The sequence below is a fragment of the Sus scrofa genome, chromosome 7, assembly GCF_054392235.1.
Source record: "Sus scrofa isolate SSC_HxYL_T2T_F1_AM1 chromosome 7, Sscrofa_HxYL_maternal_Yorkshire_Landrace_v2.0, whole genome shotgun sequence".
NCBI classification, from domain to species: domain Eukaryota; kingdom Metazoa; phylum Chordata; class Mammalia; order Artiodactyla; family Suidae; genus Sus; species Sus scrofa.
Window position 1 is genome coordinate 73,140,598 of NC_139389.1, and position 16,290 is coordinate 73,156,887.

General features: G+C 48.8%; 1 long non-coding RNA gene across 1 annotated transcript; it reads left to right on the forward strand.

Moving 5' to 3' along the window:
• The first annotated feature begins 220 nt into the window (after positions 1-220).
• On the forward strand, positions 221-15,710 carry LOC146401663 (uncharacterized). The gene is made up of 3 exons (XR_014810691.1): positions 221-353; positions 9,563-9,665; positions 15,543-15,710. It is a non-coding gene; the product is annotated as an uncharacterized LOC146401663 (long non-coding RNA).
• The last annotated feature ends 580 nt before the right edge of the window (positions 15,711-16,290 follow it).

Below are 16,290 nucleotides of genomic sequence, written 5' to 3' on the forward strand. Positions count from 1 at the left end.
GGGAGGAACCAGCCAAAGCCGGAGACTAATGGGCTTAGTCGGAGTGTTGAAGGTGTCACTGAGCTGGTCTTGCTTCACCACTGCTATGAGATAATAGAAACCCACCCAAATCCTTGTCAGAGGAACAAGAAACCTTGAACCACGTCCAGACCACAAGCCCAATTAAGAACCAGCTTCCCTGCACACCTGCTCCCAGTTGCGGCTGCTCACTGAGGCGAGGCCTACAGGGCGCTCTGCCTGCTGACGGGGGAGGCGGGGGACATGAGGGATGTGCTTCCTCTCGGGGACCACAGGAAGGGGACATCAGTGCTCAGAGGGGCACGAGAATTCATAGAAAAGCTGAGGGAGCTGAGGTTGGTGGCTTTATTTTATTTTAATTGACGTAGAGTTGATTTATATTGAATGTCGTTTTGGTTTCAGGGGTACAGCAGAGTGATTCAGTTATACACACATGTATATTTTTTCGGATTCTCTTCCTTTACAGGTTATTACAAAATCTCAACTCTGGTTCCCTGTGCCTGAGGTTGGTTTTGAAAGATGAATTCAAATTTGTAGGCTGCCTGGGGCGGGGGTGGGGGAGGCCTCCCTGGCTCAGAGCGCCCAGGAGGAAACAGGAGGAGGTGGGCGCGCTGGAATGGGGCGCAGTGGACACCCGGTGGCGGGGGGAGGCTGAGGCCTCCGCCCCCGGGCAGCCGCATTCCCAGCCCTGGTGGCACCTCCCCACCTCCGCCTCTGTGGCTCCCATGGGGTTTTCCCATGCTGTCACCCTGGCCAGAGGCCCACAGGGCAAGGTCCAGGCAGGAGGGCTCTGGGGAGCAGCTCCTGCCGGGACAGGCAGCTTCTTGGCCTGGCCACTCATTGCTCCGCTTCGCAGAGGGCACCAAGAGGCTGAGAAATGCTGCTGTTCCTGAAGGTCGGGCGTTAACACCACAGCCTGGGGGCTGGGAGCTGCGCTGGAGGAGGAAAAGGGCTCTTTGTGCAGCGCTGCCCCTGGTGGGGGTCTGGCCTGAGCACAAAGGTTCTTAAATTGAGAAACAAGAGTCACCGGGGACAGAGAGGCCTGATAGCAAGGTTCCCTGTCCTTCCTCTCCTCTGTGAGCAGAATGTCAAGGGTGACCCAGGGTTGTGCCATGTTAACAAGCACCCCAGCCAGCGGGGGGGGTCCAGAGTCCTGGAAAATGGGGCTACGTGCACAGTACAGGAGCCACTGGGGAGGTGGGGACTAGCGGCTCCCTGTGGGGCATGGCAGCTCCGGAGAGCCCAGGACTGTCGTCCACAACAGCTCCGCACCCTACTCTGCCATGAAGTCTCAGAAGGGGGGACCTCTTCTCCCTGGCAATCCCCACCAGCTCCAACTGTGTTCCAACAGGCAAATAAAGGCGCCCCTAGAGTCTCGAGGGCCCTCCCGCATCTCTCAATAATGTTTTTTTTTCCACCAGAAAAACGGCCTAAACAAAGCACAGGTGAGGGTTTGTGGTGGCCTCCCGTCTGGGGATCCAAGGCATTCTGCCTCCTTGGAAGTTCTTGGCCTCTCGGCACTCCCAGTCGATGGAGGTGTTGTCAGTGGACAAAGATGAACATTCCAGAAGAAAAGGCTTGAAACCAGCAGGCATCAGAGAGAGCTCACAGCTGCTAAGAAGCTGGAGGCATCCGGGCTGGTCTCTGCCCACCCCCACAACTGTTAGGCCACAGATGCGGCAGGCAGGGCTGAGCAGCCCGGGTGGGGAGAAAGGGCAGAAGAGGATTATGGGAGGTCCCCGGGGAAACCTCAGGCAGATTGAGGACGTTGCCCCCCACCAGCCCCCTCTCCAGGCTCAGAGGCGGTCAGAGTAGAGGCACACCGTGCTTGTCTGGGGCAGGTGGGCTTTAGCGCACACACTTTCAGGCCTTCATTAAGATTCATCCTCCCCTGTGACCTGTCTCCTGGGTCCTGACCTGCAGCCCAGGGGTAGGGGGGGTTCCCCTTCTGTGGGGCTGCCCCAAGGCCCTTGCTGAGAGGCTAGGCACACCAGGCCTGTGTTAAGACTTGCCAAACTGCACCAGGATCGCAGTATCCATTGTGGGAGGCGGAGATTTTGCCCAGATAATTCTCTCTCCTTTCCAGCCCCAATCCTAGCCCTGGCCTGGAGCCTTCCAGCCCCTACAGGCTGGGGTAGGAGATGGGATGGGTGGTACTGCCTGAAGGCAGAGAGGCCTACAGGTTGGTCCCCAGACCCCTAACGCCCTCGTGGTCCCTGGCTTGGGAAAGCCACGTATGAATAAACATAGCTCAATGATACCATCCAACACGAGGCCAATTCTTCCTTGAAGTCACCAAGCGAAGTTACTGTCTTGCTTGTTCGTAGGCTGTCTACCTCCTTTGGGCATCACCCTGATCTAGAGGCTCCGCATGAAAGCGGGACAGCCTTGCTGCTCTACTCTTCTTACCCAGCCCGTCGCAGGCTGATCCAGAAAGCTGTGCTTTCAAATACCTGTCTTCTAGGGGCCTCAAGGGGGTCCTGGGCTCCCTTTATAGGTGCAAAGATGCCATGGGACCTGGAGGGACCTAGAGTTTGGAGTTGGGTGAGAATGTGGAGGAACTATGCTGCTTTCATAGGGTAGGGGATACAAGTTCTGGTCGACATCAGCCCTGTACCCAGGAAAGACTCCACAGCCATGGAACTCCAAGCAGACCTGGCTTTGAATCACCACCTACCACCTGTGCGACCTTGGGCATGCTGCCAAGCTCTCTGAGCCTCAGAAGCCCATCTGTCAGGCACGAAAGTGCCTAACTCATAGGAGTGCTCTTGAGGGTCAACGGGGGTAGTGTTTATTTGAGGCACTGGTCTGAGGGCCTGGTGCACAGTGGCAGTGAGGGTCCCAGTCACCTCTCATTCTTTGGGAGCTCCTAGGATTACACTCCCCTCCTGAGCAATTGTGGCTTCATCCCATAAGCAGCAAGAGCTGGGGACCAGTGAACTTCTCCTCAGCCCCTCAGTCCAGAGAGCACTCTCGGTGGTGAGGAGAGGGATGGGAAGAACTGCAGGGGTCTGGTGACTGAAAGCTTTGGGGCGTCACTCCATCTGCCCTGGTCACTATGCACAGCCCCCTCCCCCCCCGTCCCCATTCTTCTCTGGAGGTGGCAGCCCCAAGCCCACCTGTGGGGCCTCACTGTCACCCTGCCCCCTGCCCTGTGCCACCGGGGGCACGGCTGGCCAGGCATTGCAGTGGACCTTTGTGTGGGTACAAGTTCCTTGTCCCAGGACCTCAGGCCGCTATGAGCAAGGGGCAGACGGAGGCCAGGGCCCGGCCCCCCAGACGCCACACAGCCAGGATTCATTGCCCTTCTTTGGGACCCCACATTTGTCACTCCCAGGACGGTGGGGCTTGGAGGCAGCTATCCACATGTCCTCCTTTCTGCTCCAGATGGGGCAAGGAGTTTGAATTAGATAAACAGAGATGAACAAATGCTAAACTTGGATTCCAGCTGTGGCGCCTGGTGGGTCAATGATCTGGCGCATCTCCGTGGCATTGCTGGTTCTATCCCTGGCCCAGCACAGTGGGTTAAGGAGCTGACATTGCCCCAGCTGTGGTGTAGAACTCAGACGAGGCTCAGATTTGATCCCTGGCCCAGGAGCTTCCAATATGGCCAAGGGTGCGGCCAAAAAAGAAAAAAAAAATGCTAAACAGGAACACAAACTTTATACAGATCATTTTTAGACATTAAACAGACACAAAGGGCCTGGCAACATCTGAGGGTCTTGTGTGGCCTTTCTTTGGGTTGAACTTTGTCCCTTCAGACACAACGTGCCAAGGCTTTGTGTGGTTCCCGAGGCCCTGCTGTGGCTGCAGCTTGTTCTTGTCCCCGTTGGGTGGCTGGAGAGAGGCACTGAGCAGAGCCAGCCTGCCTCGTCCTCCGTTTCCACGTCTCCACGTTGCTGGGAGATGAAGGCTGCTGTCGCCTGGGCAGCCCCAGGGGCACATTTGCATTATTTTGTGGCAACAGGCAAATTTCCTGGAGGGGGTTTTGTGAAGAGCTGGGAGCCGCCCAGAGGGAAAGCTGAAGGAAGTGGAGAGCAGAAGGCCAAGAGGAAACAAGCCCGGGCAGAGGCTGGCCTGGGGGGGGATCTGGAGCCCTGAACCCCTCCTCTGCCCTTCTGAGCTGCAGAGGGAAGCCTGGGCCTGAGCGGGTCCAGGGGGTGGTGCTGCCACCTGCGCTGACCTGCAGGAAAGCTTGCCCAACCCAAGCCTGTGTCAGTGGCAGGATAACAATCTAAGGAGGAGCCAACCAGGCTGCAGAGTAAAATGGAAAATTCCCAACCAGGCTGCAGAGTAAGATGAGGACCTCCTGCGCCTCAGCTGCCCCCAGGGGCACTGGCCAGGCCCTGACGGGAAGGCAGTGGGCAACGGCAACTGAGCAACTCCAGGCGGAAGGGAACAGGGACCCTGGGCTCTGACCTTTCTCTTTATTCTTGCATCTTGGGAACTGGTGTGACTAGGGGCTTAGCAGGTGTGTGGACTGGATGGGGATGGAGAGGCCATGATGAAATGAAAGAAGACAGACCTGCTTTCTGCATATAAAGGAGGTCCAACAACCTTCCACAATAGGCTGAGAACCTGAAAAAAAATGGGTCGCGTCGGTGTAAACAAATTAAGCAGTGTTCCACAAGCATATCAAGGTTTTGTTTTGGGGTTTTGTGGGGTTTTTTGCTCTTTTTAGGGCCACACCTGAGGCATACGGAGGCTCCCTAGCTAGGGGTCCAATCAGAGCTGTATCCCTTGGCCTACAGCCACAGCCACGCCAGATCCGAGATGCATCTGCAGCCTACATCACAGCTCACAGCAATGCTGGACCCTTGACCAAATGAACGAGGGCAAGGATCAAACCTGTGTCCTCACGGATGCTAGTCAGATTCGTTTTCCGCTGAGCCACAACAGGAACTCCTTTTATTTTTTATTTTTAAGTTGTTTTAGTTTTGGCGGGGCCACACCTGGCATGCAGCTGTTTGCTCCCCTAGGCCAGGGATCGAACCTGCCTCATAGGGGTGACAATGCCAGGTCCTTAATCACTGAGCCACCAGGGAGCTCCTCAAGATTTTAAACTGAAGGCACTATGAAAGCTCAGGTGTAGACACTCTCAGGCTGGATTAATACTGATGAACATAGTGCTTTGCTGGGCCTGGGGGCTTGAGGAAGAACGTCCCTGGGCACCTGCTGGGTGCTGGCACCTTCACATAGAGCCTCCTGTTCAATCCTTGGTGTTAAGAATCTTGCCAGCAGGACAAGCTGACCAATGTTCTTCCTCAGCTCCTCCCAGGAAGCCAGGCTACATTAAAGCAGGGTCTTTGGAGGCCTTGGAAATGCAGGTGTTTTCCACTTAGACTCCAGAGCAGGAGCTTCATGTTCCCTGTGCCCCAGGAAGATGAGAAGGACCCAGATGGCAGGAAGGGTGTCCTCTGGACACTTGGCTGGGAGCCCAGTTGCCTGGGTGCCAGGTCCAGCAAGGCCTCCCCACCCCTCTGGGGCCCAGTCAGAGGGAGGAAGGAAGGAAGCCATGCAAGATAGGATTTCCCCACCCCAAGGCCTGCAATCTTCCTGGCCCTAGTCACCTGATAAGCAAGCTGGTTTGTAGCTGACCTGTGTAGTTTTACACCGGTAACAAAAGCCACTGGGAAGTTACAAAAATCCTCCTGCACAGGTAGGCTTTAAGCGGCCATACTTGTTCAACAAGGGTGTGAAGGGGGGGAGTGAAAGAGCCCCAGACCGTCTGTAGGGGCGACTCTCTTCAGGGCCTGCTGGCTCGGCCCAGCGGCACAGAAGTTCCCCAGCTCTCCTCCCCTTTCTTCTGGGCCTTGGGGCGCTTTGACGTCTGCCCCTCCCTCCCAGCTGGTCTTGACTCACACGTTCCCTGGGTGAGCCACCTATCCTCTGGCCCCCTTCCACCGACTCCGCCCAGGTCCCTGGGACACCCCGGGTGAGGAGTCGCTGGGAAGGCAGGCTGTGGGTGCAGGCCCGGGGCCTCCCCGCTCTGTGCGGGGGCTCGTGAGGGCTCTGCAGGCCAGGGTGAGGGGGGAGAGGGGCACAGGGAGTGGTAGACAACCGAGACCCGCTTCCCCTCAGAGCTCCAGGGGGCTCTTTTGGTTCCTGGGAGGGTTGGAAGCCGCTTGCTTCCTGATGCCATCTTGTGTGCTCCTCCAGCAAGACAAGGTGCTCATCAGGGCAGCAGTTATCCTGAGGGCCCGGGACCAGCCTTCGTGTGTCATGGGAAAGCAGCCATGGAGGGCCTAGGAAAGAACCTCTTCACCCACAAAGAAGCCGAATTTGGCTCCCAGGCTGAACCACAAGCCTTATGCTGATTACACAAGGCCACGCCTGCTCAGCTCTGGCTGGGGAGGGAGGCTTTGTAACTGAGGCTGGCTTCTGCCTCACTGACCCTGCCCCTTGCGTGAAAATGTTCTCAGGAAGTCACGTTCTGGAAGGTCAGGATGCTTTCGAAACTTGAAAGCATTGAAGAGCCATTCTGGAAGAGCTCCACCAGCCCCTGCTGATAGACAGCAATACTGTTCTTTTCAGCACTTTAAACGTGTCATGGCATTTAATTCTCATTGCATCCCTTGGACATGGATCCTTATATCCTGTTCAAGAGGAGAAAACCCAGGCTGTAAAGTACTCAGCTGTGGATTGAGAACTGAATGAGGCTCTTTGTTGGAGAGTTGAAGTCCCTGGCACTTGAGTCAGGGACGGAAGCCTGGGGATACAGGTGGCCCTTTCCACCTCTCTAGTCAGTGTCTTTGTCACCTCGGTCTCCTTGAGGCCTGGTTTGAAATGGAGCAAGTGCAGAGCTGGGATTTTGATGCCGGTCTGCAGCCTTTGGGAGCTGTTGGTGTAACTGAGCTGAATCCTGTGGTGACTTCCCAGAGTGGACCCCTGCTCATGTCCTCCGCTTGCTTGCCTTATTATCTATAGAAAAACCTCAGTCAAAGAACCAATTTGATCAGAGAAGTGAGGAGTTCCCATTGTGGCGCAGTGGAAACACATATGACTAGGAACCATATGGTTTTGGGTTTGATCCCTGACCTCGCTCAGTGGGTTAAGGATCCAGCGTTGCCATGAGCTGTGGTGTAGGTTGCAGACGCTGCTTGGATTCAGTGCTGCTGTGGCTGTGGCGTAGGTCGGCAGCTACAGCTCCGATTAGATCCCTCCATATGCCGTGGGTGTGGCCCTAAAAAGACAAAAGACCAAAAAAAAAAAAAAAAATCAGAGAAGTGAGAAAAATACAGAGAAAAATGAAAATGGTAATAATAATAATTTAGCCATTCAAAAAGTCAAGGACCTTTAGTTCTTCAGACTACAGATAATATTCTGAGCCATGTCCTTGGAGCTCTTTTGCAGGCGACAAGAAGTCAACTATGTGCTGCCCACAAGCACATAGACCCCAGACCTGTTGAAACCAGAATGACTCCCAATTACCTCACCACCTGCCAATCAGGAAAATGTCCCCGAGCTGATCACACCCTGTTCCTCCAACATTGTAAGACTCCTCCCTACCCCCTCCAAAGGGGTGGCGGGGGCACACAGTCCTTGAGATACTAGCCTGCTGTAATCCCCTCCTCGCCTGGCAATTAAAGCTACTTTTTCTGTTTCCTCCAACTCTGTCTCCGCATTTCTATTTGGCATCGGTGCCAGTGTACAGAAGCAGCCGCTATTTTGGCAACATTGGCCATGACTTCAGCAGGAATCTCCCCACTCCCAGTTTTGCTGCGTTGTCCGATGTTAAGTGCCTGGACAGGGGTTCATGTGGCTATTAGCTGCCTCCCAGGACAGCCCCTCCTCCCCTGTGTAAGGGAGGCTGTGTAAGGGGTTTTGCAGAAACATGAAATCATCCGTGAGCACCTGCGGCCCTTCCTGCTTTAGAATAAGCTGCATAATACCCTGTTTTACAGTGACAGTTGTTTTTTTTTAAGAACACAGAGAAAGAAAAAAGAAGAAAGAAAGGAAGGAGCAAACCCAGAAGGGATCTCTACATAGTCTGCGGCAGGAGAGTGTCCTAGCCTGTTATAATTTGGAGTTGTTAAAGGCGTCCTCTCACCAATCCTGGGCAGGTGGCTGGGGTGCCTCTAACAGAGCTTGCTGGGAAGGAGGCCTGGAGGCTGGTTTTGCACAGGACAGCTCGTGCTCAATCTGCTCCTGTGAAGGGGCAAACCCTGCCCTGCTGGATGCAGACAGGATGCAACCTGCCCCAGATCTCTCAGTGACAGCTCACTTGGAGGAAATACTCTGCAAGAGGTCTAAGAGCCCAAATCCTGAGTCCTCAGAGAGACTTAACCTGTGTGCCTGTTCATCACTGAGTCCCCAGGCCCCAAAGCAGGGTCTGTCTTGTAGGTGGGGCTCAAAAATCTTTGCTGATCAAAGTGAACAGCGAGAACTTTTCCCTACCCTGACAGGAGATGACACAATCACGGGGCCCTTGCCCCACAGCACTCCTCCCCTGGTCCCTCTTGAAGCACATTTTCTCAGGTGGCTGCAGGACCAGAGGCCCAGAGAAGCTGGTGGCCTCCACCCCATCACCCTGCAGTCTCTACAGACATTCCATGAGGAACACCAGATCCGAGTCATGTCTACCACCTATACCACAGCTCATGGCAACGCAGATCCTTAACCCAATGAGTGAGGCCAGGGATCGAACCGGCAACCTCCTGGTTCCTTGTCAGATTTCGTTTCTGCTGTGCCACACTGGGAACTCAGACCATTCTATTAGGATTAATGAGCTGCTTTTATGGAAGAGATGATTTCTGTTTGGTGTTGTGTTCATCCAAAACTTAGAGTTTGACCAGTATCACTTAAGAAATGGCAGCATGGCCATCTTCACAGAAGTTTTTTTGCCTTCTTGGTGAGACCTTATGTAGGCTCCCCAAAATATGTGTCTGTCAGGCCCCAGAGTCTGCCTGAAGAATATGGCCCCATTTATATGACCCGGACAAACCCATCTCTGATGGGAGTTGTCAACTAAACAGCTAGATCCAGTTGATAACCAAGGTGCTGCTTTCAGCCTCTATCCCTGGAAAACCCCAGCTCAGGCCGGCACTCTGAGCTGAGAGCAGGGGCGCCCCCCAGTTCATCCCTACTCTGCCCAGGGAAACCAGGTCTTTCCTGTTCTTCTTCTGCTTCTCCTTTTCATCATCATTCCAGTGCCCAGCAGAGGCTACAGCTCTTAGTAAAACCCACATGACTGGGTTAACTCTGAGGTTAGCAGGTCAGCTCCTGCAATTAGATATTGATGTCTCTAATGCAGACAGTCTTCTTGTGGTAACTGCTCTTAAGAGGCATCAATAGCTTCACCCAAATTTCTGTAACACCACTTGCCTTCTGACAATGGCGCGTTCCCTTCTCCCTAGTGCGTATTTCCCTGCGTTCCCTTCCCTCCATGTTCTTCTGGATCTGAGGAGCCCGCTCCTCAAGGGAGGTCTGCAGAAAGCCCTGGTGGAGCTGCATGGAGCCTGGGAGCCCCAGGATGAGGTTGCTACAAGCTGGGCTGCCAAGCAAGATTAATTACTGTTAGACATTTGCATTTTTTGTCTCCTAGACTGGCTTTAGGAATCAAGGATGCGGTCAGCAAAGGCACAGATGACGAGAACCTAATGCACAAGAGTTGGTTCCTGGAACCTGCTCGGTTCCTCAGCACACTGGTAAGCTCCCCACTGAACCAAAAGAGGAGTAGAAGTGGGACGAGCCTCAAATAGCCTTGACTATGATCATGCCACCTTACAGTGTTTCCTAAGCAGCAGCAAACACCAGACCTAACAGGGGAGCACCCTCAAAATACCCATGCCCAGCTTCCTGGGAGCCTATGATGTGCTAGGTCAAGGCTGGGGGCAGGCTTGTACACTTGGGAAAAGTTCCCCTGGTGGTTCTGATGTGAAACCCTGGCTAAGAACCGCCCACCTAGGACATTTCGATTCAAAAGTCTTCAAGGCTTACCCTCATGGGATGTCCGCATAGGAACGTGGTATTACAGAGAATTTCAAACCACACCGAGCTCAGTGATTTCCCTCTTGCGTAGAGGGGTCAGCGGGCAAATCGTGTTTTTTGTTACCCAGGAGACTCTTTTTGAGTCAGAAACAAGCACAGCACCTGATGGTGTGCTTTCATTTAAAGCTACGAGAGGCAGGTTCTTAGGGCTGGAGGGAAGGCTGCTCAAACCTGAGGTCAGTCAGATGGATAACACGTTGAGCAGGGAGCTCTCTCGGCTGCTTTCCGGCAGCGGCTGCACCTGCGCTGTGTGTAGCTTTGCCCAGGGAAATGGGAACGCACCACGCATGTGCAGAGTTTGGGCTGCTGGGGTAGGGCTCCTTTGCGGTCCGGAACAGAGGAAAGCCAGCGTCCCCGCACATGGCCTGCTGGCCAGGACTCCTCTCCAGGTAATGCTAGGATTACCTAGCGTTCGAAAACGGGTCCGAATATCTGTACCTTCCTTTTGGTGTTTTATTGGAAAAAATTGGGCCTATTTGCTCATAACGACTAACTTGAGTTTTTCAAAACATTCATGCTTTTCAGTATAGGTTTTTAGAATTGAGGGCTTGATTTTTGTCTGATTCTATAATAACTGATCCACTGAAAAACATTTGGAAAATATATTCAAATGTAAGAATGAGAAAAATTATTCATAACCAATACAAACTTTTTTATTCTCTCTTGAGATTCCCCCATTCGTTTAAAACACTGAGGCTTTCTTTTTTAGAACAGTTTTAGATGTACAGAAAAATTTTGTCAGCAGTTGCATTGAGTTTCCATGTAATATCCTCCTCCTTCCAACACACACGTTTTCCCTCTTATCCATATCTGTGAAGTCTCTGGTGGCTCAACAGGTTGAGAATCTGGCGTTGTTACTCCTGTGGCTTGGGTCGCTGCAGTGGTGTGGGTTGGATCCTTGGCCCCAGGAACTTCCACATTCTCTCTGGGCATGGCCAAAAAAACATCTTGCCTTAGTGTGGTGACTGTTACAATTAATAAACTAATATTGATACATTATTTTAACTAAAGGCCATAATTTATTAATATAAGATGTAAACCATGGGTTCACCATGTGTGTTGTATATTTCTGTAGGTTTTGACAAATGCATAATGTCCTATATCCACCATTACAGTATCAAATGATAGTTTTATTGCCCTAAACCTGTGCTCCACTAGTCATTGCTCCCCACCCTCCCCCTCTCCCTCAAACATGTTCCAAAATCCTGGCAACCACTGATCTTTTTACTGTCTCTATATAGTTTTGACTTTTCCAAGATGTCTTATAGTTGGATCACATAGTATGTAGCCTTTCTAGCCTGGCTTCTTTCACTTACAGTGTGCAGTTGTTTCCTCCATGATTTTTGTGCCTTGATAGATCATTTCTTTTTAGCACTGAATAATAATATTCCATTGCCTGGCTGTACTACAGTTTGTTTTCCATTCACTTATTAAAGAATATCTTGGTTGCTTCCAGTTTTTGGCAATTATGGATAAAGCAGCTGTAAACATTGGTGTGCAAGATTTTTGTGTGGGCAGAGATGGATCTTACAGTAAGAGTGTGTTTACCTTTGTAAGAAACTGCCAAACTGTCTTCTAAAGTTGTGGCATTTTGCATTCTCACCAGCTCCTGCTGTTCTGAATCCTCACCAACATTTGGTGTCATTGATTTAAAATTTTTTGCCCATTCTAATAGATGCATAGCATGGGATCTCATGGTTTTAATGTGCAGTTGAAGATGTACGATGTTGGACATCTTTTCATATGCTTATTTACCATCTGTATATCTTTTTTTGGTGAGATATCTGTTAAGATCTTCTGCCAATTTTTATATTGGGTGTTTGTTATTGTTTAGTTTTAAGAATTCTTTATATTGTTTCAGATACCAGTTCTTGGTATCCTTTGGGTACCAAATATATATGTGTGTTGCAATATTTTCTTCTGGTATGTGGCTTCCTTTTTTATTCTCTTAAGTGTCTTCACAAAGTAGAAGTTTTCAATTTTGATAGTGTCTACTTTATCAATTTTTTTCTTTCGTGGTTTGTGCTTTTGATGTACCTTAAAGCTCATTTCCAAACCCAAGGTCATCTAGATTTTCTCTTATGTTATTATCTAGAAGTCACATAGCTTGGTGTTTTGCATTAAGTATGTGATCTCTTTTGAGTTACTTTTTGTGGTAGGTAAAGATCTATGTCTAGATTCCTGTTTTTGCATGTGGATGTAGAGTTGTAACAACACCATTTGTCAAAAAAGACTAATCTTTCTCCAATGACTTGTTGTTCCTTTCATCAAAGATCAGTTCATTGTAGGTGTATGGGTCTATTTCTGGGGTGTCTATTCTGTTCTATTTATTTCTTCACCAGTGTCATATACTGTCTTGACTACTGTAGATTTGTACTAAGTGTTGAAGTCAGTATCAGTCCTCAGGTTTGTTCTTTAGTATTGTGTTGGCTATCCTGGGTCTTCTGCCTTTCCATATAAACTTTAGAATCAGTTTGTCAATATCCACAAAGTTAACTTGCTGGGATTTTGATTGGAATTGTATGGAATCTATAGATTAAGTTGGAAAGAATTGTCACTGTTGACAATATATGACTCTTCCTATCCATGAATATGGACTCTCTCTCCATTCATTGAGATTTTTCATTTCTTACATTGGTTTTATAGTTTTCGTCATTTAGATCTAGTGCACATTTTGTTAGTTTGTTTTTTTTTTTTTTTTTGGTCCTTTTAGGGCTGCACTCACGGCATATGGAAGTTCCCAGGCTAGGGGTTGAATCAGAGCTTTAGCCGCTGGCCTATGCCACGGCCACGGCAACACCAGATCCAAGCCGCATCTGCAACCCACACCATAGCTCACGGCAGCACTGGATCCTTAACCCACTGAGTGAAGCCAGGGATCGAACCTGGATCTTCATGGATACTACTAGTCAGATTCGTTTCTGCTGAGCCACAACGGGAACTCCCATTGTTTTATTTTCAAATTCCAGTTGTTGGAGTTTTCTTATGGTTCAGAGGGTTAAGGATCTGGCATTGTCACTGCTGTGATGGATTGCTGCTGTGGCACGGGTTCGATCCCTGGCCTGGGAACTTCTGCATGCCACAGGTGCAACCAAAAAAAAAAAAGAAAAATCCCAATTGTTCATTGCTGGTATATAGGAAAGCAACTGATTTGTGTATATTAACCTGTATCCTGCAGCCTTCCTATAAACACCTATTCATTCCATGTTTTTTTCTCCATGCATTATTTACACTGTTGAGGTCATAGACTTTGTAAATGATCTTATATCCTGAGGAGTTCCCATTGTGGCTCAGTGGTAACAAACCCAACTAGTATCCAAGAAGATGTGGGTTTGATCCCTGGCCTTGCTCAGTGGGCTAAGGATCCAGCATTGTCGTGAGCTGTGGGATAGGTTCCAGAAGTGGCTGGTATCCTTCGTTGCTGTGGCTGTGACATGGGCCAACAGCTGTAGCTCCCATTTGACCCTTAGCCTGGGAATTTCCATATGCTGCACCTGCTGCCTTAAAAAAACAAAACAAAACAAAAAAACTTATATCCTGTTTTTTCCTCAATTATGTCATAAGCCCTTTCAATGTTATTTTAAATTCTTTTAAAACATTTTTAATGGTGGCAAAACATTTTATTGAGCTATTAGTTAACACACTAGTTAACGTCTTTAAATTCATGCTTATTTCTTATTGAAAATACAGAAAAGTATAAAGAAAACAATTAAATGTGCTCAAAATTCCACCATAAATAACCAAAATAATTTCAACCAGAAATAATTAGTGTTCACATTCTGTTGTTTTTCCTTTTAACGCTTCCTTTCTGCCAGTAGTTCTTTCTTGGGAAATAGACTTCTTTGAATATCTGATGACAGTTATGGGTCTCTCCCAGGAAATTAGGACATGAACTATATTTTGCAGTTTCAGAATTCTAGGGACTTCTGTGGCCCATCCCAGAAATGCCCACAAGAGGCTGGGACATTTATCCACCATCTTCAGTTGGTGCCTTAGGCTCACACAGACTGAGCAGGCTTTAGAGAAGGCCTAGGGCTTCAGAAAAGCCCCTGTAACAAGGAAGCAGAGAAATGCACAAATTAATTGGATTTTCCAGAATGTTAAATAAATGGAGGCCAACAGTCATCCTGGGATCACTTGTGGTTTGAATGGAAGTGCCATTAGACACTAGCTATCGACTTGTTTCTTGTATTTGGGAGATGTAATAGATGGTCGGAACATATTTAATCTTAGCATTTCTGACCCTTTAAGGGAGATCCTGAAGATCCTTAATGTGGTAATTTGGTTGTGGCACAAAATGTTGGATTTGGGGCTAGTGAGGGAGCTGAGCACCTGGTTTGTCGCTCACATATAATCTAAATGGTACAAAGCTGTTTCTTCATGTGGGTACCAAGAGAAGGAAAGCCGTGTATCTACCCAAATAGCTTTGTATTCATGAATGTCTGGACATACCTCTCTGAATATCAGTATTCAACTGTATATTCCTTTCTTTTTTTTTTTTTTCTTTTTTTTGTCTGAGGGCCACACCCACAGCATATGGAAGCTCCCAGGCTAGGGGTCAAATCGGAGTTACAGCTGCCAGCCTACACCACAGCAAGACAGGATCCGAGCCATGTCTGCAACCTATGCCACAGCTCATGGCAACGCCGTATCCCTAACCCACAGAGTGAGGCCAGGGATCGAACCGAGTCCTCATGGATCCTAGTTGGGTTCATTACCACTGAATCACAATGGGAACCCTCAACTGTATATTCTTAACTAGAAGTTTATTAAAATGCCCTTTGGGTAAAGATACTTAAACTTTTAAGATATTTTTCTTAACATTTGTCTAAGATTTTTCTGTCAACTCTGTTAGCAGTCCCAGACTTTATGTTAAAAACAGAATTAGCAGAGTTCCCGTAGCGGCTCAGCAGTTAATGAACCTGACTAGTATCCGTGAGGATGCAGGTTCGATCCCTGGCCTTGCTCAGTGGGTTAAGGATCCGTGTTGCCATGAGTAGGTCAGATGCAGCTTGGATTCTGTGTTGCTGTGGCTATGGTGTGGGCCAGCAGCTACAGGTCCGATTTGACCCCTGATCTGGGAGCCTCCATATGCTGTAGGTGTGGCCCTAAAAACGCCAAAAACAAAACAAAACCCCAAACACCAGAGCATTTAATATTAAATTGATCCAGGTTTTTAAAAGCATAAAATAACCAATATTTACTTTAAAATAATCCTTAATTCATCTAGAATTTGTATTTTAATGTAAAAACCTTTCCTAAGAAGAAAATTTTCATTTCCTATCACTAGAAGATAATTTCTAGCAGAAAAACCCAGTTATGTGCTAGTTTCTCACCATGATTCCAGAAGGGTAAAAGAGTAAAGCCAGTCAAGGCCCTAGGGATATAGAAATTCAGTCTATTCAGGGGAGTAGCCCACTTTCACAGGACCCCACTTTCAAAATGACAGTAGACCTTTATAGAGCACCATGGACTTGCATGGATAATCCCAGGGCAGCAGCTCCTGAACTGGAAGAACCCTGCTTCTCTTTTAGGACACTTTACAACTCATGACTCAGCTCTGAAGAGGATGTGGTTGGTGAAGTTTCCTGCCTCTAGTGGTCACAAGTTCACATGGTGTCTCCTTTTGAGGGCCTGCTGACTGCAGAACAGGGACAGCTGACTCCAGGGACTGCTATTAGACCAGCAGCCACAGTCACCTGCATGAGGTAACAACAGTAGCACCAGTCTCAGCCAGTGCAAATGAGGACACGAAATGTTTTGGCCTTAGACATTCCAGGATTTTTGGATTACCTAAAACCACGACTCAGGTCATCAGAGAACCACTCTAGGATGTTTAAACATTTTGTATATTAAAAAACACTTATGCTCTTCTTTCCCCTTTAATGTTATGGTGTTATCTCTACTACAGACCAATTCCTTTATTTAAAAAAAATTTTTATTGAAGTGTAGTTGATTTACAATGTTAAGTTTCAGATATATAGCAGTGATTCGGTTGTATTGTTTTATATATATTACACACACAGCAGTTCCCTGTGCTATATAATAGGTCCTTGTTGGTTATCTATTTTATATATAGTAGTGTATAGTATATTTTGATTCCACACTCCTAATTTACGCCCCCACCCTTCCCCTTTGGTAACCTTAAGTTTGTTTCCTGAGTCTATTTGTCTTATAAATTAAGTTTATTATTTTTCTAGATTCCATATGTCTTTCTCTTAGTACAATAACTCTAGGTCCATCCATGTTGCTGCAAATGGCATCATGTCATCCTTTTTTATG